This window comes from Ranitomeya variabilis, chromosome 5, assembly GCF_051348905.1.
Source record: "Ranitomeya variabilis isolate aRanVar5 chromosome 5, aRanVar5.hap1, whole genome shotgun sequence".
NCBI classification, from domain to species: Eukaryota; Metazoa; Chordata; class Amphibia; order Anura; family Dendrobatidae; genus Ranitomeya; species Ranitomeya variabilis.
The window spans coordinates 292290782-292313529 of record NC_135236.1 but is presented as its reverse complement, the minus strand read 5'-3'; the positions used below and the strand labels follow the sequence as shown (position 1 = coordinate 292313529).

The 22748-nt window shown below is 46.9% G+C and overlaps 1 protein-coding gene across 2 annotated transcripts in view; it reads right to left on the bottom strand.

Moving 5' to 3' along the window:
- Positions 1–22748, bottom strand: part of PLXNA4 (plexin A4) — a 1056784-nt gene that overhangs the window by 743840 nt on the left and 290196 nt on the right. The gene's annotated exons all lie outside the window — the stretch shown is intronic.

The window sequence follows — 22748 nt, the reverse complement described above, 5'->3', positions numbered from 1 at the left end:
TAGATAGATAGATAGATAGATAGATAGATAGATAGATAGATAGATAGATAGATAGATAGATGTGCTGCCTCACAGAAGGTTCTCTTAGAGGAGTGTTGCACCTGATTAGGCTGTGCTGGTACTTTTTCGATTTATATAGAAATATACACTATATCTCTATATGCACTGTATGTACATATGGAAAATCCTAAGCTTCACCTGGACATCTGGCGCATTTTATAAGCCTGTTCTCAGACATGAATAATAAAAGCTTGATTTTTCCCTTACATCTATTGGCACTTGGTACCTGGCATGTGCGTAATCCAAATCATCTCTATCCTGCTCCTGTTCATTAGCACAAAAGGAAGAAAGAGGGATTGTTAAAAAAGGGGGAAACATAAAAGGAAGGTCCCGTCTGGAATTTCAGACCTGCTTTTGTTTTATATTTTCTATTAAACGCCAGCACCAGTGAAATTCAAGCCCCTTGTTATCGTCTATTTGCCGTTCAACACGCTTCCGTTGGAGTAGACGACAGCTATAAATGTTCTAGTAACCCCAGACTTCCTCCATGCAGACATAGAACAAGGAGCTTAGAATGACCTGCCAGACTGATCTGCCCTATTCACTGCAGAGCTGTCAGCTGGCACAACAATGTATATATATATATATATATATATATATATATATATATATATATATATATATATATATATATATATATATATATACACACTGTATATATATACTCACTCCATTATTAAACTGTTGAAAGAAAAGAAAAACTGTCACAGTTTCTTTAGAGCTGCCAATTTGGTCCAGCTCTGTACTCTATAAGCTAAGAATATATGTTCTAAAAAACAAGAAGCTGTTTCCCGGCACTAGGTGGGTGGTGTTGTTAGCTTAGAGGGTCTTTTATTGATATTCTACGTTTTTTCTTCTTGAATGGAATGTAAATTTCAGGTCCCACCGCCTGATTGATGTTCTCCTTTTGTTCCACCCTGTAACTGTACTAAACCTGTCACTTTCTTCCATTTACACAATGGCTACTATTCATCAACTCTCAATATGATGCAGACTCTATTTGAAGAGAATGAAAAAAAAAAGAAGTTGGCTGCCTAGGGATCAAACCTCGCATTTTACTTAAACAGTCTACTAAAATTTATTATCTAACAAATATCAATCTGCTCTCCTCTATTCTTCCCATTTCCAGAAACATTTTCCATGACAGGTTCATTATCTTGTGAGCACTCAGATCAGTGGGTGGCTGAGTGTATTTTACACAACATTTATTACAGATATGGTACTCAGTTTCCATTTACATTCAAGGTGAATACATGCACGGTATGAGTCAGTATAATAAATATTCAGGAAACTTTTATTTCACTACCATTTGATGTTTGTATCAATTTTGATAAATTTACAGAAATTAGTTGTATCACTATTAGTTTTTGATCTGTTATTTTTTTCTGGCTAACGTTGGGGCTACACAGCATCTTTGGATTTGGCACAAGTGGTGCAGATATAGATTGACACTACATCGCAGCATAATGCAAGTGAATGAGGAGAACCTCAAGGTATTGTGAGTGCAACAAGCAACTGGCAAAAAGTAGGAATCAGTTGGAATTTTGCAACTTGCTTGTTGCAGTCATGGTACTTTACAGGTCACAATGCCCTTCATTCGCCTGCATGTATTATGCTGAGCCATAACTGTAACCTACAGTGAATTAGAGATGAGTGAATCCGAACTTATAAATTCAGGGTTCACATCAGAAGTCCGTTGCAATGTTCGGTGTTCCAGGGTAAGAGAGTTTTTTTCATCTCCAAAGTTTGGGTCCCAATTGTTTTCAATGGAGTTTGGGTTCTGGTTCAAGTTTGGGTACAGTTCTGGTTTCCAAATCGAAGTTTGAAATAAAGTTCTGGCTGGGTGCCAGAACCTGAACTTCCATGGGCCCGCTTAACCTTAACAGTGATCTTTGGAAATGCCAACTATTTTTGGACCAAAGTCGCCATGTAGCCACGATCTATAGGTGCCTTGTATGGAATATAATTTTAAACCCCTGACAAATCTTTAGCATAATTGTCATGAGAAACATTATAGATTTGTAGTAGAAATTGTGCTAAACTACTAGTTGAAAACTTTAGCAAATTTGTAGCATTTCTGTGACAGCTTCCCTTCAAACATATGCTAAAATATGAATTGGCTCCTATGAAATTGACCTTAGTGTGTGTCAGATTTAAGGAGAAGTATACCTATATTAATAATGCAGACATAGGACCAGATAATTCAGACATACGAAGTATAAACTTTAGTAGTCATATGTTTCAAAACACTATAATAAAGTGGATTAAAAAGAGTCCATTGAGAAAGAAAATGGTGAATCATTCCATATCCCAAAAATGTTTTGCTGGCAAATATATAGTAGAAAGTAACAACCACTATGGTCCACATTCATCAAAGTGTTTATGTAAAACAATTTACAGAGTTGCAATACTTTTATGCAATGAAATGTTGTACAAAATGTGAAACTTTTGACATTTTCACGTCTGCCTTATAAAGCTCCTCCAAGATAGGTGAAGCTGGGGAGGGGTCGGAATGGGTTGTGGTCTAATGTCTTATGCCACTAATGTTACTACAGTCACTGGTCAGAGTAATATTTCTGGCAAGGCGCACAGAGGAATTTGGCATCTTATTTATTCCTGCACGCCCCTCATTAAGGCTGGCTTGCAAAACATCAGCCATAATTAATCAGGGCCAGTGCTTATAAAAGATAAACCATTCATACGATTGCATAATGTAAAAACTGTGTATAAAGAAAGGTTTTTGAAGTGAGCAAGAACAGTGAAACACTCATCAAGGTTAGTGGGATTTCTACTACTTCTAACTTTCCTATTGTACTATTGTGTCTCTCAATTTTTTCAGATTGCTTTTGCATTATACTAAATATTATTAACTAGCTTATGTTTTACTATTGCCAATACTTTCTTTTTACTTTTCAAGCCTGTCTTCAACTTGTGAATGATATATCATCTATATACACTGCTTGTGATTCTCTTGGATATATATTTGTCAGTGAGACCTTTTGGAGAATGGAATTGCCAACCATCTGCCTTCCCTACTTTTTAAAGGGAATCTTTCAGGTCCCCCATGCCTTCCAACCAAGCAGCATTCACCTATGTATGATGAAACTCCCTCCCTAAGCAGCCCTGTATAACATAAATCATTTAAATAAATGCTTTAAAAAAGTATTTATAATGTCTTTGTTTCTAATGAGGACTTTGAGTAGTCGATGGGGCGTTAGTCGCCCCACGCTATTCAGCCCTCTTTCCATGTTATCACACCCCTATGGGCGTGATAACATAATATGCACTAGTTGGCCTCATTTCCAGCTCATGCAAATCTAGAACATGCACGATGCTCATTTCGGCAGCGTCAATGTGTCTTTGAAGCCGGGTGTACTCTTCTCAGCTTCAGAGGCGCACTGAGCATGACCAGAAGTTCAGAAGATGTCTAGATTTGCAGCAGCTGGTGATGAGACCGGCTTGTGCAACTTATAACAAGGAAAGATGGTGGACTAGTCTGGGTCAACTAACGCCCCATCGACTAGTCAAAGGCTCCTTTTAAGTGATTTGTTTTTATAGTGTGATTAAAATAATAGGTATAATAAAGTTTATATTGTATATATCTGAATTCCCACATGCAATATTTTGTATTTTGTAGTTATACATACCAATACTTGTCCTTTGATGTCAATAGGGAATAGTAGGCAGGAAATTCCGCAAATGGTGGCTTTCTATTGATATAAAATGTTCCTGATTGAAACCTGTAATTTCAAGCTGTCACATCATGCTAAATGTCAACAGGTTAATAAAGTAGTGATGTGATGGTGTCTGTGACATGAAAATCTATTAGCAGTGGTAACTACGGATAAGCAGCTCATGTCACAGCTCTTATGATAGCTCTTAACCAGAGTGATCAGACGATAATTTTAGATTTTGGTCTAACTAGGAATAGGGAAAGAACAGAATTATGAGATAGTAAGTTCAGGCTCCAACATCATGCCCTTTAAGGTCTACCAGGAGACAACACAATTTGGCGTTGACTTTGAATACAATTACTTAGGATTTAATTTTGATTAGTTTATCAGTAACCTATTTATTATTGATGAAGTTAAGAACATGTTGAAAGGATTTTGTATTGATAAAGGGGCCCTCAGTCATATAGTGGAACCATTTTTTTATGTTTTCTTTATCTAACAATCAGCTAAAAAAAATTTAAACGTTCCTATTACTATCCCAATGCTGTCAATGTTGTATAAGCAAAACACGTAAATATATTTAGCAGGGATCAAGTTCTTATCTCCACTGTGTCCATATTTCCACATAAAATACCTATACACTTAATTATATATCCACATTTTAGTTTAGCTCCCACACCAGTTTTTTTTTTCGTATGTCTTCTATTTATTATTTTTGCTGATAGATCACAGACCCATTATGATGAATGTGACTTTTCTACATATCCTTTTTTTTGAGGGGGAACCCATTGTCTTCAAAAATAAAAACCAAGGCATAAACTACTTTCATCCATGTTGCAGATCAAACTCAACAATGCAAATCAATGGACCTATGAAAAAAATAGCACAATGATATCAACCCAGTGCTGTCCATATTTCATGGTTTAAGGGTAGATGAAGTTATGAATGGTTAGCACTGTTACCCTGGTCAGCACTCTTCCCTTGCAGCGCTGGGGCCCTGGGGTCAAATTCCACCGAGGACAACATCTTCAAGGCATTTGTATGTTCTCCACGTGAAGGTGTGGGTTTCCTCCCAAATTCCAAAGACTTACAGATAGGGAGTTTAGATTGTGAGCCCATTGGGTACAGTGATGATAATGTATGTAAATCACTGAGGAATATCATGGCCCTTCATACGCAAAGCATAATAATAAATAATAATAAAGACTAAAAAATGACTCACGAACCAAAAAAATTAGCCCAGTAGACTAAAAAGAACACGACCTGTTTTTGATATATAAGAAAAAAATGATGTGTGAAATTAAACAGAATATATTTGATTTGGTGGCTTGTTCTCTGGAGGAGCTTTTAGGACTTTGTTCTCTGGACAATTGCCTTTAATATCATATCATGTTATTGTCAATTTCCGCACCCAGACTGTACATTGCCGCGTATAAATGCAGATGGAGATGGAAGCATTAGTATGCAGAGTGAAACTATTCTATGCAGCCAGAAATCCCGCAGTTACATAGTAATTGGTAGTTGGACATGGAGGTTGGGAACAGAGCCTGAGATCTGGTGCACAGACCCTGAATTGGCAGACCTGAATAGCCCTTTTGACTTGTATATTTTCTTATATACTCAAGGACATATGATAAACTAAAAGAGAATGGATTATATGGTGTTTGCTGGTAGGAAAAACTATCACTGTGGTAGCAAAAGGATATTTGAATTATTCGTTGCCCTCTTTCTGAGCAATTCTTACCGATGTGATTACTCAGTAAATATTACGCTGCTTCTGACACTTTGTCTTCTGCCTCTCCATGTAATAGCAACCTTCAAATGTCAATTTAATGTAAAACAAAGTGATGGTTGTCGCGGTTTTCATTTGCCCACTCACTCTGTTATAGAAATACAAAAATGGAAACAATGTAGCTACAGGCATCACATACTAACTTACTGTGGTGGTTCTAGTTAATGGATCTTGCTACATGCGAATTGATGGACAGCACAGCTAGACCTGATAAGGCACCTCAAAGACTCAGCGCCCTACCTGAAGCCCAAGAAACCATACATTACAAAATGCTGCTGCCTCAAAGCTCATAGCGAGGAAGGAAAAGTTACTGTTTAAGTGTTGAAACAAAGCTTAAATAAGGAATGCATAACATAACACATTGGGGAGATCAGTGAGAGCCATTGGCAAAATGAAAGACTATCAAAGGGAAAGCCAACGGTTGCCTTTTTATTTTCAATGTTATTATACTGAATTTAAAATACATATAAAAGAAAAATAAAAAAAGTTTATTCACCTAAATGAGCATCTGAAACCACAACTACTACTAGATACAAACATATAAGCATATTTTAATACCCAATGCATGAATGGGTCCAATTCATTTCTTCAATTTGTTTGTTTGTATTTCGCATAAATAAGGTATGGTCACACTGCACCTTTTTCTGCCAATTTTGAGCAGGTCTGCTCATAAGAACACCAGAAAAGGAACCCACAAAATGCTAGAAAGAATTGTCCCATTCATTTGTATAAAAATGACTTGCTATTCTTATGTTTAGGATTTGGAGTGTTTTTTAAAAGCTTTGGGTTTTCAAAGACGCCAAGATCTTAAAAGAAGTAGCATGCGCTTTCTTCACGCTTTTCTTCCAGGAACAAGCTCATTACTTTACCAGTCAATGGTAAAACTAAAAATAATCCAGGAAGAATCCCTGGCATCTTTTCACCTAAAATATGCTAGCTTTTTCTTTTGTTGCTTAAAGCATTTAAAAGAAATCAAGAAAATGGCATTAAAAAGATGTCCAAAAAACGCAGAAAAAATGCTGCCAAAAAAGCTGGTCCAAAAAAAGTTGACAAATCAATTCAGGAAACAGCCAAAAAGCTGTTGAAAAAGAAAGGTCAGACTTACTAGACACTAGAAAACACCAAAGACTAGGAGAAATTCCTGAACTGTCTTTCGATCGAAAACCAGATATTTTTGACGGTCAGAAAAAAGACAGTGCGAACACTCCCTGATAGTCACTCACCAGCCAAAGTCCACAAAGAAAGTCCTACAATCAATTTAAATGAAAGGATTAGCATTCTTTCATGGCCATGTTTCTAGTGATATCAATTAGAGATTAACAAATGTTTTGAAATTTGAATTAATCAGATTCACCGCATCTTACCAGGAAATTCAATTTCTGTCACTGTAAATCTAAAGTGAACCAAAGCCTCCAAATTCCCTTGAAAAACAAGTATGACACTATTCTCTTTTTCTCACACACTAATCTTCTTCGCTGCTCTGCTGTCACACATATAATCTGTACAGTTTTGTTAGTGACAGGGTGAAAAACCATAAAATACTATTACTAAATATAGTCTAAGGGGTAACGTTTCTCCTTATGGAGAGTGACATACCAGCTGGCTTGTCAAGGTAAGGAGGCGTATTAGCCGTGCAATGCGCTACTTCAAACAGGTGGCGCTATAGAGTTTAAGTCCTCTTTTTCTCTGAAGAGGCAATTTGCATATTACTAAATAGTGTGTGATTTCCTCTTACTATCTAGATACACCACACCGCAGCCATTATTCACATTTACATCATTTGACATATGGTAAGGTTTTAATACTAAAGGTTATCCAAGAAGTATCGTTTCTCATGGCGGAGATTGACATGCTAAGCATGCCGAGATGAGGAGACTTAAAGCTGCAATTCTCCTCTGGGAAATATGCTAATTATGGAAATTGTTTCTTCAGAGAGGAAGAGAACTAGAACTCTAGTGCCACCTGTCAATCTCCACAAGGAGAAACGATACTTCTTGGATATCGGTCGGACACCTTTCACTCAGCCAAACCAGATCTCCACTTTGCACTGACGAGGGGCATTACCCCGAAACACAATGTCTGCATAATGAGATTCTGGTTTGGCTATTATCTTAAGTCATGTGACAAGGCTCGTTAAAGGGTCGTCATTGACTTGTAGGATTGCTACCTTCCAATACGTGGCACTAGAGTTCTAGTTCTCTTCCTCTCTGAAGAGACAGTTTGCAATACTAAAGGTTAGAACTATCCTGAATAGCGTAAGCTATTTACTTATTTACTGGAGGTTATTTGCTCATTTTGCTTTAATCTTAGGTTTTATAACACAAAATGGATTCTGCATTTCCTGCTTCTGCTTTTTTATAAGTTATAATAGTTTAGGTGGCCGTTTAAGCAAAGCAAATCTCAAATTTCTGAAATTCATCAGGTTGAATGAACTTGCCAAAATGTGACACAACATTCATTTCATATACAATCAAACAGTATCTAATATCAATGGCCATGAAAACGTTAAAGGGTTTTAACAAAACTGATATGTATTATGCATTCTTGTCATTATTTCAGTTTCACAGTTCTAAGGTCGAAAGAAAACACAAATCCATTGAGTTCAGCCTATAACATAACATGTCGATTCAGTGGAAGGCAAAAACCACATGAGACAGATTATTATTATTATTATTATTATTTATATAGCACCATTGATTCCATGGTGCTGTACATGAGAAGGGGTTACATACAAGTTACAGATATCACTTACAGTAAACAAACTAACAATGACAGACTGATACAGAGGGGCGAGGACCCTGCCCTTGCGGCTTACATTCTACAGGGTGCTAAGTGTTAGGGCTAGCAGAACACACCAAATAATAAAGAGGTAGATATGAGGTGCGTTCACAGCCCGGGGTCCACCATGCAGAGATGGTATCTGCTGCTGTGCAATGGGGGATGGACACTTGTTCACACGTGGGTTAGACTTCACCCCGTGTGAATAGTAGCGAACTCTATTGATTCACACAGCCGCCAAAATACGCTGCGCTCTGTTAACAGACACAGGGTGCAGCTGCAAGACACTAGTGGGATCCCTATGAATCACCCCCACTAATCTGGTGATTGGACTCGCTCTGACCCTCGGTGGCTTTTGAGCCCACGCCTGAGGATGCCCTGAGTCAGATGCAGGGTCCAAGCGGGAATTTCCACCCTACACTGACAGGCTGGAAGCGCACTGATTGCGCACGGTGCCATATAAGCGGGCACTGCAAAAGGCACTGTAACATGTGCTAGGTGTGCAGGTAGCCCTGTCGGGCGCTAGATAGCTTCCACCATTCGAGAGCAGTCAACACTAGGAATGGGAATGATTAAGGAGCTTTCATCCATCGACAGTCATTCATCTACGCACACACGTTATCAAGTTTATACTAGCGCATGGCCGTGCGGCCATGCTAACCTTTTATAGAGGAAGCTCTCCGGGACCTTCCTAGTGGTCCAATAGGAGCTGCTACAGGACCTGAGCATGTGACCCCTGACCTCCAATGAGAGGTCTTCCCTTGGGCATGCTCAGTAGAGGAAAAGCAGGACTTAGTCCCAGGAGCATCTGCTCGCCACTGAACAGTGCTGGTTACAATGGCTGAGCCTGCAAGGGTCACAGTAACCAAGTGCACAGTATCTGCCCGAGCCAGACGCTGGGACCGACATCTCTGCTGAGCAGGCTCCACTGCAGTTGGAGAAGAATGGGAGACTGCAGCAGAGATGGTTAGACATTCCCCCTGTGCAGCAGCGGGAACTCGACACCTAACACTTAATTACCCATATTATGAGAAAAATTCCCTTCAACTCAACATACGGAAATCAGACTAGTTCCCCGGATCGACATCACAACATCTAGTGCAGCGCCCCAGAGTCCTGGTCGTTGCAGTACTGTGGCTCCGCCACTAAGGGGAGCTATGGTACGTCTGATGGCACTGAAGGAGTTCATCTGACCAGGTATCACAGGCACCAATACATTTCACAGCCGGGCCTCCGGGGGGAGCTAAGGGTTCTATTCACTAGGCCACTCCCCACCATAGTGGGTAAACTGGGGGTCAGGCAGGAAATTAGATCAGAAGCTGACTGGGTTGGACGAAGCAACACCTTGTGGCAGAGGGTGTTGTGGGGGAAGATACAGTAGGGTCTCTGTCAGGGGTGGGATCCTGACAGAGGCTTGGCAACTTGAGCGAACGTAACGGGACCGTGCCTGCTCAGGATAGCGGCGGTGCCCAAGAAAGGATAAGAAGCGAGATAGATTGTGCTGAGTGAGAAATCAGATCATAGCAATAGGAGAATACCAGTAGGAGTTGTGCTGTAAGACCAAAGCAACATCCTACTGAGGCGCAAAACCGGTGGCCGGAACGCCGAGGAAGTATCATAATATCCAGCTTCAAGCAATACTCTAAACAGCGGCAGGACAGTCAGTTTAAGGCGGGCTGTCTAACTCAAATCACCTATGCAGTCTTGGGGGGCAACTTGTGGAGAGGGGCGACTCTAGGGTCCCGGAAGAGCTCCGAGCCTACCCGTCAAACGGGTGCCGTCCTAACCAGAACATCAGGGAGGGACGGAGGATTAGCAGAACATCATCTAATCGAGTTGTGAGGGAACTTAAGAAACAGACACAACAGTTGTGGGGTACTTTCCGTAAGCACAGCAGGGAAGGACCACAACACATAGCGCTAGGGGGAAGGCACAGATTTCCACCTGTGAAGAGAACTCTGGAGGTGCCATTGGACCGGCCGGACTTGCGCAGCCTGGTGAACCGTATTCCGGACTGAGGACCCAGAGATCTTCAGTAAAGAGGTAAAGAGACTGCAACCTGGTGTCCTCGTTATTTACCGCGACCTGCACCCCACAACTGCACCATTACCGTCACCACCATCTACATCTACCTACCTATTCACTGTGCGCCCCACGGCAGGGTCACGGACCGGGGCCTAGCCACCGTGACGACCCCAGAGCAGAGACTCGGAGGCCCGGTACCGGGTACCCCTCGGCCCTGCGGCGGTGGGGGCGCTACACTAGCACCCATAAACTGTAAAATATTTTTTAAGAAAAGCTTCCAGGCTTTCAATTCTTTCAGCGTTTTTCACCCATTCAGGTGAAGGAAAAAAAATGCAAGTAAAAATCCATAAAAAATGCATGGGAAAACAAGGAATAATGTGATAAAAAAAATGTGTGTGCTTCCTGCCAGCTCTCTGCCTTTTTGCTGCAAATATGTGCACATAGCCTAACACGCCTTAACGACAAAGTCAATGCTTATTATAAGATGCATACCTATCTTACGACATATGTGAGGCAAATATTCCTATCTACATCTTCTGTATATCATTCCTATGTTTTTACGTAGAGTATATACACCCATGCATTTATCTGCAAGATATATAAATCAGCGGTTCTTGCGTATACCTCATATGATTCCGCTCATCCTCCAGGGTGATGCCCTATTAAACATGCTTATTAAAGGTGAGAAATGTATACTCGTAGCCTCTCCACTCTAACATCTCCAGAGAAGAAAGACAGTCTGCCTCATGTACCACACAACATCCAGGCCAATGGGGTGAAATCAGTAGCGTAGCTACTGGGGAGGCAGAGGGGGCCGTCACCCCGGGCCCTGTCACATGAAGGGGCCCCCCGGGAGCCAGGGCCACTTCTGTGAGGAGGCAGAACACCGCATAGGAGCAGAGCAGTATAATGTCTGCTCCCGTCTGACGGAGACTCTGCACGCTGCTAGCACAGTGACCGGCTGCAGTCTCCCCCCTGCAGTGAATGGTTTCGCCCATCTGACCTGATCATGAAGCTTTTCCCCGGCTGCAGTTTTCTTCACTCTGTGCACGCTGGGATTGGCTCAGGCACGCTGGGTCCTAGTGCCCACACCGTACATTTCACTATCACTTCCTGGTCCTGCCTGCAGTGCAAACTTCATCAGTAAGTGGGGATGGAACTTATTAGGTTTATTAAATTCAGGTATGTCACTGAGACCGTTGGAGTATTGTGGGGGCTGAAAGTGAGTGAGGGGGGACAGGGTACTGGGGGGTGAATGTGAGACTATTTGGGTATTGTGGGGGAGGGGGGACAGGGTACTGGGGGGTGAATGTGAGACCATTTGGGGGCTGTGAGGGCAGAATGTGGGTGAGGTGGGACAGGGCGCTGAGGGGTGGATGTGAGATGATGGGGGTATTGGGGCTGATGTGGGGGAGGGGAGACAGGTCACTGGGGGCTGAATATTATAATGTTTTGTTATGATATTATATGTACTCCATCACGTAATATTTGCTGTCTGGGGAGGCTGGAGATGGGGGGGTAGGGGGCTTTTGATACGTACCACCTGGGTCTTTTATGAGTATTAGTATACGAAGCCCACATATAGTAACCAAGAGCTGCATCACATTTACAGCACCACACCAGCATTATTTTTTATTTCACTGCTGGAGCGGTGCTAATAATCCCCATCCCCTGCCCCCGTCTGATACTCACCTTCTGGCGTTTTCATCTGTTTTAGTCTCCGCTCGGCTCCGTCTCCTGCAGTTTGTGACCTGTCCGAGGTTCCAGTGTTTCATGGAGCAGCGCAGAGGTCACTAATCAATGTGAGTCTGTGGGAGCCTCGTTCTGGCCTCTTTCACACTCTCAGGCTATGTGCACACAGTGCGGATTAGCCGCTGCGGATTCACAGCAGTTTTCCATCTGGTTTACAGTGCCATGTAATCCTATGGAAAACCAAATCCGCAGTGCACATGGTGCGGAAAATACAGCGCGGAAACACTGCGTTGTATTTTCCGCAGCATGTCAATTCTTTTGCGGATTCCGCAGCATTTTACATCTGCTCCTGTATAGGATTCCGCAGGTGAAATCTGCACCAAAAACACAGGAAATCCGCGGTAAATCTGCACACGAATCCGCAACAAGTGCACATAGCCTCATAGTCTTACATTGTGCGCCTGTGACATAGCTTCTAACTTCTGGCCTGTCAGAAGCTGCGCTCACAAGTTTGAGCAGCGGCACTGCAGCAGTGCCACAAAATAGTGAATACGCCGGAGTAAATGGCCAGGACATCCAAATCATGACAGGGAGCTGTGAGTCCATCATACTGTGTATAAGGGAGCTGCGGGTCAATCATACTATGTATAAGGAAGCTGCGGGCCAATCATACTGTGTATAAGGGAGCTGCGGGCCCATCATACTGTGTATAAGGAAGCTGCGGGCCAATCATACTGTGTATAAGGGAGCTGCGGGCCCATCATACTGTGTATAAGGGAGCTGCGGGCCCATCATACTGTGTATAAGGAAGCTGTGAGTCCATCATACTGTGTATACGGGAGCTGCCAGTCCATCATACGGTGTATACGGGAGCTGCGGGCCCATCATACTGTGTATAAGAAAGCTGCGGGCCAATCATACTGTGTATAAGGGAGCTGCGGGCCCATCATACTGTGTATAAGGAAGCTGTGGGCCCATCATACTGTGTATAAGGGAGCTGCAGGCCAATCACACTGTGTATAAAGAAGCTGTGAGTCCATCATACTGTGTATACGGGAGCTGCAGGCCAATCATACTGTGTATAAGGGAGCTACGGGCCAATCATACTGTGTATAAGGGAGCTATGGGCCCATCACACTGTGTATAAGGGAGCTGTGGGCCAATCATACTGTGTATACGGGAGCTGTGGGCCCATCATACTGTGTATAAGGGAGCTGCGGGCCCATCATACTGTGTATAAGGGAGCTGTGAGTCCATCATACTGTGAATAAGGGAGCTGCGGGCCCATCATACTGTGTATAAGGGAGCTGCGGGCCCATCATACTGTGTATACGGGAGCTGCAGGCCCATCTTACTATGTATAAAGGAGCTGCGGGCCAATCATACTGTGTACAGGGGAACTGTGGGGGACATCATACTGTTTGACGGGAGCTGCGGGCTCATCATACTGTGTATAAGGGAGCTGCGGGCCAATCATACTGTGTATAAGGGAGCTGCGGGCCCATCATACTGTGTATAAGGGAGCTGCAGGCCAATCATACTGTGTATAAGGGAGCTGCGGGCCCATCATACTGTTTATAAGGGAGCTGTGGACCCACCATACTATGTATAGGGAACTGTGAAGGCATATTGTGCATATGGGAGCTGTTGGCCCATTACACTGTATATAGGGGAGCTCTGGGGGGCATTATACTTTTTATAGTGGAGTTCTGTCAGCATTATACTGTGTATAGGGGAGCATTGGGTTCATACTATCTATAGGGGAGCAGTGGTATCATGCTGTGTAGAGGGGAGCAGTGGGAACATCATACGGTGTATCGGGGAGTTATAGAATCATCATACTGTGTATAGGGGAGCTGTGGGGGCCTTAGACTGTGTATAGGGAAGCTTTAAGTTCACGATACTGTGTATAATGGAGCAGTACATGGGGGAACTTAGGGGACATTATTATTGTGCATATGGTCCAATATGGCGGTAAAGTCAATGTTCGTTTTTGTATATAGATTTATTTTCAATAACAGTAGGGTCACATTCTGAGGTTCCCCTATATTCACAATAAGTGCGCAATGGTAGCTGTAATCAGGGTTAGCTGGTTAGGGGCCCACTCAGATGTTTCGCCCCCCCTAAGCTGAAACCCTAGCTACGCCTCTGGGTGAAATAAAACAAGTGCATCATTATTTTTAACTTTGTGCAATACTGCCTTATCATACACAAACATCTACATAATGAATAAGCACTAAAACAATATGCATTTAACATATGCATGATCTGCATGGAAATAAGATTTACTTTTACAAATGATATTTTTAAAATATACTATATAATTACTTGTTCTACAGTCTAAGGCTCATGCACACCATTAAATTATAACTCCATATTACTTGTGAAATGTATGGCTCATTGCGTGCTACTATATTCTAAAAACACATTTCTGACTTAGAGCTCCAAGCCAGTAGCATCATGATAAGGAGTTACATAGTGGTGTTTTTCTTTCTTGTAAGGCCGGTTTCACACGTCAGTGGCTCCGGTACGTGTAGTGACAGTTTTCTCATGTACCGGAGACACTGACACACGTAGACCTATTCAAATGAATGGGTTTATGCACATGCCTCCGTGTTTTCACGGACCGTGTGTCCGTGTGCAAAACACGGAGACATGTCCGCTTTTCTCCGGCAGCACGGTCCGCAAAGCGTCCCGCACACGTGCACACGGAGAACAGTGTGCACTCTCCTCCATGTGCATGTACCGCCACAGGAGAAACAGCGCTTCAGTTAAGCGCTGTCCCCAGCGTGTGGTGCTGAAGGCGGCATTCATCTCTTGTACCCTGCAGCGCTCGCAGGATAAAAGAGATGAAAAATCAATTTTTTTTTGTTAAAAATAAAGTTTGGGGTCACCATAGGGGTGGAGCCGCATATTCATCACTGTAATGAGCAGTACCACGTGACCGCTCACACAGTACAAGCTTCCGGCGCTGAGAGGAGGCATCGCGGGAGCTGGGTGAGTATTTCTTCTGCAAGCGGTCGGGCGCACTGGGGGTGGGAGGTGACCCCAAACTTTATTTTTAACAAAAAAAAAAAGATTTTTCATCTCTTCTATCCTGCGAGCGCTGCAGGGTACAAGAGATGAATGCCGCTTTCAGCACCACACGCTGGGGACAGCGCTTACTGTAGCGCTGTCTCTCCTGCACGGTCCGTGTGGTCCTCAGGCGGCACACTTGCGGCACACGTCTGCCGCACGTGTGTCACACTGATGTGCCACGTGAGCACACGGACACACGGACACGGATAACTCCGGTACCGTTTTCTCCGGTACCGGAATTATCTGGACGTGTGAGACTGGCCTAAGGAAAAAAACAGGTTTTGAAAATGGAGAGAGCTCCTTTTAATGCTACTGACATTTCTCTATTTTCTAAGGCAGTAATAAATAAAAACTGAGTATCTGTGATGGTCTCAACAGTGAGACCTCCAGCAACCAGACACATCTCCTATGCTGTGGAAAGTTGATACTTGTTAATCTTTTAGGAAAAAATTGAAACATTTTATGACCAGACTTTTTTTTCCATTTTTGTGCTTAACTATTTTCTTATTCTTCCTCCAAGAAAGATAACTTTTTTTATTTTTGCATTGATGTAGGGGATGGGCACATTGCCCACACCCCTTGAGAAGTCTTCATGTACTATTGTACAATGTAATGTGTAGTGTGTACTGTGTGATACGTAATAATAATAATAATCTTTATTTTTATAAAGCACTAACATATTCTGCAGCGCTTTGCAGTTGGCACACATTATCACCGCTGTCCCCGATGAGGCTCACAATCTAAATTTCCTATCAGTATGTCTTTGGAATGTGGGAAGAAACCGGAGCACCCGGAGGAAACCCACGCAAACACGGGGAGAACATACAAACTCCTTGCAGATGTTGTCCTTGGTGGGATATGAACCCAGGACTCCTGCAATGCTAACCACTGAACCACCGTGCTGTTATGGGATCTATAATATAACGCTGGGAGCGTCACTCTGTCCGAAGCCTCTATAGACTGCGCAAGCGCAAGCGCCGGCGCAGTCTGGACCGCACAGAGCGACGCTCCCAGGAGATCGCGGTATGCGTAAGCGCTGAACGCACACCGCGATCTCCACCGGACAAGCAGGGACGAGCCAGGAGGCGGAGGGTGAGTATACTTACCTGACCCGTTCCACCGACGCGCTTCCGGGCCGTGACTGTCCCCCTGATCCCGGAATCGGCGCCTGCGCAGTCCGCGCTTTCCGGCGCCATTTTCTTGAAGACACATTGCAGTGTCTTCAAGAAAATGGCGCCGGAAAGCGCGGACTGCGCAGGCGCCGACTCCGGGAGCAGGACCGAGAAAATGGCCGCACCCAGCACAGCCGCCGCGCCCAGCACAGCCACGCACAGCCGCCGCACCCAGCACAGCCGACCATAGATGCCCACAGCCACGCACAGGCGCCCACAGCCACGCACAGCCGCCGCACCCAGCACAGCTGCCCACAGCCACGCACAGCCACCCATAGCCACGCACAGCCGCCGCACCCAGCACAGCCGACCACAGCCACGCACAGCCGCCGCACCCAGCACAGCCGCCCACAGCCACGCACAGCCGCCGCACCCAGCACAGCCGACCACAGCCGCCGCACCCAGCACAGCCGACCATAGATGCCCACAGCCACGCACAGGCGCCCACAGCCACGCACAGCCGCCGCACCCAGCACAGCTGCCCACAGCCACGCACAGCCACCCATAGCCACGCACAGCCGCCACACCCAGCACAGCCGCCCACAGCCACGCACAGCCGCCGCACCCAGCACAGCCGACCACAGCCGCCGCACCCAGCACAGCCGACCATAGATGCCCACAGCCACGCACAGGCGCCCACAGCCACGCACAGCCGCCGCACCCAGCACAGCTGCCCACAGCCACGCACAGCCACCCATAGCCACGCACAGCCGCCACACCCAGCACAGCCGACCACAGCCACGCACAGCCGCCGCACCCAGCACAGCCGCCCACAGCCACGCACAGCCGCCGCACCCAGCACAGCCGACCACAGCCGCCGCACCCAGCACAGCCGACCACAGCCGCCGCACCCAGCACAGCCGCCCACAGCCACGCACAGCCGCCCACAGCACAGCCGACCACAGCCGCCGCACCCAGCACAGCCGCCCACAGCCACGCACAGCCGCCCACAGCCACGCACAGCCGCCCACAGCCACGCACAGCCGCCCACAGCCACGCACAGCCGCCGCACCCAGCACAGCCGCCCACAGCCGCCGCACCCAGCACAGCCGACCACAGCCGCCGCACCCAGCACAGCCGCCCACAGCCACGCACAGCCGCCCACAGCACAGCCGACCACAGCCGCCGCACCCAGCACAGCCGCCCACAGCCACGCACAGCCGCCCACAGCCACGCACAGCCGCCCACAGCCACGCACAGCCGCACCCAGCACAGCCGCCCACAGCCACGCACAGCCGCCCACAGCCACGCACAGCCGCACCCAGCACAGCCGACCACAGCCACGCACAGCCGCCGCACCCAGCACAGCCGCCCACAGCCACGTACAGCCACCCATAGCCACGCACAGCCGCCGCACCCAGCACAGCCGACCACAGCCGCCGCACCCAGCACAGCCGCCCACAGCCACGCACAGCCCACAGCCACGCACAGCCGCCGCACCCAGCACAGCCGCCGCACCCAGCACATCCGCCGCACCCAGCACAGCCATGCACAGCCGCCACAGCCACGCACAGCCGCCTACAGCCACACACAGCCTCCCACAGCCACGCACAGCTGCCCACAGCCGCCGCACCCAGCACAGCCGCCGCACCCAGCACAGCCGCCGCACCCAGCACAGCCGCCGCACCCAGCACAGCCGCCCACAGCCACGCACAGCCGCCGCACCCAGCACAGCCGCCCACAGCCACGCACAACCGCTGCACCCAGCACAGCCACCCAAAGCCGCCGCACCCAGCACATCCGCCGCACCCAGCACAGCCTCCGCACCCAGCACAACCACGCACAGCCGCCTACAGCCACGGACAGCCGCACCCAGCACAGCCGACCACAGCCACGCACAGCCGCCGCACCCAGCACAGCCGCCCACAGCCACGCACAGCCGCCCACAGCCACGCACAGCCGCACCCAGCACAGCCGACCACAGCCACGCACAGCCGCCCATAGCCACGCACAGCCGCCGCACCCAGCACAGCCGCCCACAGCCACGCACAGCCGCCCACAGCCACGCACAGCCGCACCCAGCACAGCCGACCACAGCCGCCGCACCCAGCACAGCCGCCCACAGCCACGCACAGCCGCCCACAGCCACGCACAGCCGCACCCAGCACAGCCGACCACAGCCGCCGCACCCAGCACAGCCGCCCACAGCCACGCACAGCCGCCGCACCCAGCACAGCCGCCCACAGCCACGCACAGCCGCCCACAGCCACGCACAGCCGCACCCAGCACAGCCGACCACAGCCGCCGCACCCAGCACAGCCGCCCACAGCCACGCACAGCCGCCGCACCCAGCACAGCCGCCGCACCCAGCACAGCCGCCGCACCCAGCACAGCCATGCACAGCCACGCACAGCCGCCTACAGCCACGCACAGCCTCCCACAGCCACGCACAGCCGCCCACAGCCACGGACAGCCGCCGCACCCAGCACAGCCGCCCACAGCCACGCACAGCCGCCCACAGCCGCCGCACCCAGCACAGCCGCCCACAGCCACGCACAACCGCTGCACCCAGCACAGCCACCCACAGCCGCCGCACCCAGCACAGCCGCCGCACCCAGCACATCCGCCGCACCCAGCACAGCCGCCGCACCCAGCACAGCCACGCACAGCCGCCACAGCCATGCACAGCCTCCGCACCCAGCACAGCCACGCACAGCCGCCTACAGCCACGGACAGCTGCCGCACCCAGCACAGCCGCCGCACCCAGCACAGCCGCCCACAGCCACGCACAGCCGCCGCACCCAGCACAGCCTCCCACAGCCGCCTACAGCCACGCACAGCCGCTGCACCCAGCACAGCCGCTGCACCCAGCACAGCCACCGCACCCAGCACAGCCACCGCACCCAGCACAGCCGTCCACAGCTGCCGCACCCAGCACAGCCGCCCGCACCCAGCACAGCCACGTCACATACAGCCGCCCGCACTCAGCACAGCCACATACAGCCGCCCGCACTCAGCACAGCCGCCCGCACTCAGCACAGCCGCCCGCACTGATGGGGGCGCAGGATGGAGCAGCACGTGATAGGATGGGGGCGCAGGATGGGAGCACATGACAGGATGGGGATGAGGATGGAGCAGCACATGACACGGTGGAGCAGCACATGACAGGATGGGGGCGCAGGATGGAGCAGCACATGACACGGTGGAGCAGCACATGACAGGATGGGGATGCAGGATGGAGCAGCACATGACACGGTGGAGCAGCACATGACAGGATGGGGGCGCAGGATGGAGCAGCACATGACACGGTGGAGCAGCACATGACAGGATGGGGGCGCAGGATGGAGCAGCATATGACAGGATGGGAGCAGCACATACCAGGATGGAGACCATATTCCAATATAAATGCTCGCCACCCGGGCGTAGAACGGGTTCAATAGCTAGTAATATATATTGCCACAAGATGGAATAACTTTGTTATAGTCTGCCCAGCACCATACACTAAGTAGGGTAAAATAGAATTAAGTCCAGAGTTTAGCCCAGAGAGGGGGGACTATGCAGAAGGATCAGTAACAACCTCCTGGAAGTTAGTCAGAAAGAGCCCAGAGTGTGCAGAGTAAAGACTTCAGGTCTAGTGTGAACAGTTCTGCATGCAGTGGATATCCCTGTGGCAAGAGAGGAACTACCAGAGCAGATAGAGAAGAGAAGCGAGTAGCAGTCCGGAATCGGGACATAGTGAGAGAAAGAATATTAGGGCCTGCGGCAGGAAACCTAGCTGGATGGTACTGAGTCTTTGACAAGGAAGTAACAGAAGGCAAAAGTAAATGGAAGCAAAAGGAAGAGAATACTTATACCATTGTAGCTACTAAGCATCTATGTCACGGGGTTTCCGCGACAATGTGGAGCTAGAAGACAGCGTCTGATTGCTCCTACTCTGGCACTGAGATGAACAGTTCTCCTTCATTTTAAATGTGTTTATTTCTTCTGGCAAAAAAGGGGTAATGAGCCATGTTGGGAATTCCTGTGCTCACAGCTGAGCTTGGATAGCCACTCCTTTCTCCTATATAATCTGGGCTCTGTAACAAATCCTTGTCAGAGCAAGCATTTGTTGCATGGCTAACAGAGGGAGAGGAGTTCATATGAGAAGTTGAGTTGAAGGAGTTACTAGTGACTGTTACTTGGTTTCTATGTGTGGTAATTTCTTATCCTTCTCTATTTTGGTTTAGTCCCCTACCTTCACACCCAGGTGCATTCCTCTGTTATATGTGAGTGAATATTTTGCATGCCTGGAGTTTTCTGTTAAACCTTGTCTATGTTGCCTTGTTTGTTGGGTTGGTGTACTATGGTGCACAGTAGCAGAGGGGGCCTCTTCCCTGGGTGGGGGAAGAGAACAGATGGAGGGCTAACTCAGGAGATAAGGCAAGGGCGGAGGCCCCGGCATCTTCGCCACCTGAAGTAACCCAGGAAGCAGGGTGAGCTAGGGTGCCTCCTAGTGTTAGGGACAGGGCAGGAGCCCCTGGTGCCGGGTCATCTACAGTAAAGAAAGTCAAGTGTCGCCATATTGGAACACAAAGAAATCACAGAACGGATTGCTACGTGATGGAGTCTATGACTGGGGAAACTGAGAGCAGCTGTGAGGGGCCAAAATGTAACACCTCGACCAGTGAGGTCCCTACAGAGGAAAAGGGGCCATAGTGTTACACCTCGATGCATGTAGTACCCACAAAGGAAAATGGCAGCTCCCAAGATAGTGTGCCGGGCAGTGCAAGGAGTAGAGGAAGTAAGCAGAACAGATAGAGTGTTTTCAGGAAAGAAGGAGATGTGTGTATTCATGTCACTTGTGGTTAAAGAAACATCCTTGAAGATAAATTCCTGCTATCTGCTGTTTATAGTTCATATCAAGTAACTCTTCAGTAAAATGAAGTTTAATTTTAAATGGTGGTCTCCTTTAATGAACTGGTTAACAACTGGTACTGGCAAATGAGCTTCATTAGTTACATGCGGCCTGCACGGGTGTACTGACCCTACAACACAATTCCACACACCCAGTCAGGACCCCCACTTTCATGTAACGTGTCGGGGCACAGGAAACTAGCACCTTGGCAACGCCTACCATCGAGTGCCACGAGTTGTGGTTTTGAATGATACCATTCACTTTTTTGTGAATGGAGTTTTATTCGTACTATATTGGAGTGCATATGATGGTTTGATCACTTTTGTGGGGGGGTGAAAACCGAAATAAGGAAATTCTGGCATTTCGATTTCTTTTCTTTCATTTTTGGAGTTCATTATATTGTTTATCTAAGATAGGGTTCACTAGATTTGATAGATCAGAATAGTATGCACGATACTATACCAAATTTATTTTTACTTAATTTTTTTAGCAGGGGGACTTGATTCTTTCATCACTTGATCACTTTCAGAATATTAAGTATTGTAGTATATAACTAAATTGCTGTTCTCCTATGAAGCCCAGCTGTGGACTACACTTCACGGGTGGTCCAACATGACCATCAATGGGATCTTCAAAAAGGTCCCACCTGCAATGGTAACCCATCAGCACCCTGCAATTGCATTGTGGGGGAGGCAAAGGGTGCCAGTGGATGGGTGCACCAGCAAGTTAACCATATAAATGCCGCTTTCAGTGATTGACAGGGGCATTTAAATGGTTAACAGCAGTCATATGTGTTAGCTTCAACTGCTACTGTTATAGGTACTTGTCAACTGTGTAACACCTGCTATGGTGCGGGCTCAATTCTTGAGCCTGCTCAATACTCATACTGCAACCATATGATGTATAGAGGTTAATGAAAAAGTATTCTGAAATGTGTCTGAATTAGAAAAGCTTCTGTGTGCATCATAAATGTTGCAAATAATGTACCATTTTGAATATATGCTTCACCTCAGAAGAAGTGATTTATAAAACTCCTTCTGCTCCTGAAAACATTAACTTGACTGATATAGAAAACCAATTTGAATGCTTTCAGGACTTTTTTGTTTTGTTATTTTTCAGAATTATTATCATAGTATATTGTAAAAAAAAAAACTTTTAGGAATCAAAAGCAGTACCATTTGTCCCAGCTAAATTTTAGATGTTGTTTTGACATTTTACAATTATATGATATTTTTTACTTTTAGAGGAAATGTCAAAAACAGAATCTTAAAATTGACCTGAAGCAATTGGCACTTCTGTTGGTTCCTAAAAGTTTTTAAATATATGATACGATAATAATTCTGAAAAATAACAAAACTAAACATAGTCCTGTTTCATGAAGGTATTGCATTAGAAATTGGTCTTATCTTGTACATCAGTCAAGTTAATGTTTTCAGGAGCGGAAGGACAACTGTGAATATTTTAAATGGCACATTACTTACTACATCAACGATGTACCCTGATTTGAAGCTGTTTTTTAAACAGTCACATTTCAGAATACTGTCTCATTAATGATTGTGCGATCATATAATATAAAGATATGTCACATGGCTACAGGGGAAATAAGGGTTCCATACTTCCAGGATATACAAGCATGTCTTGGA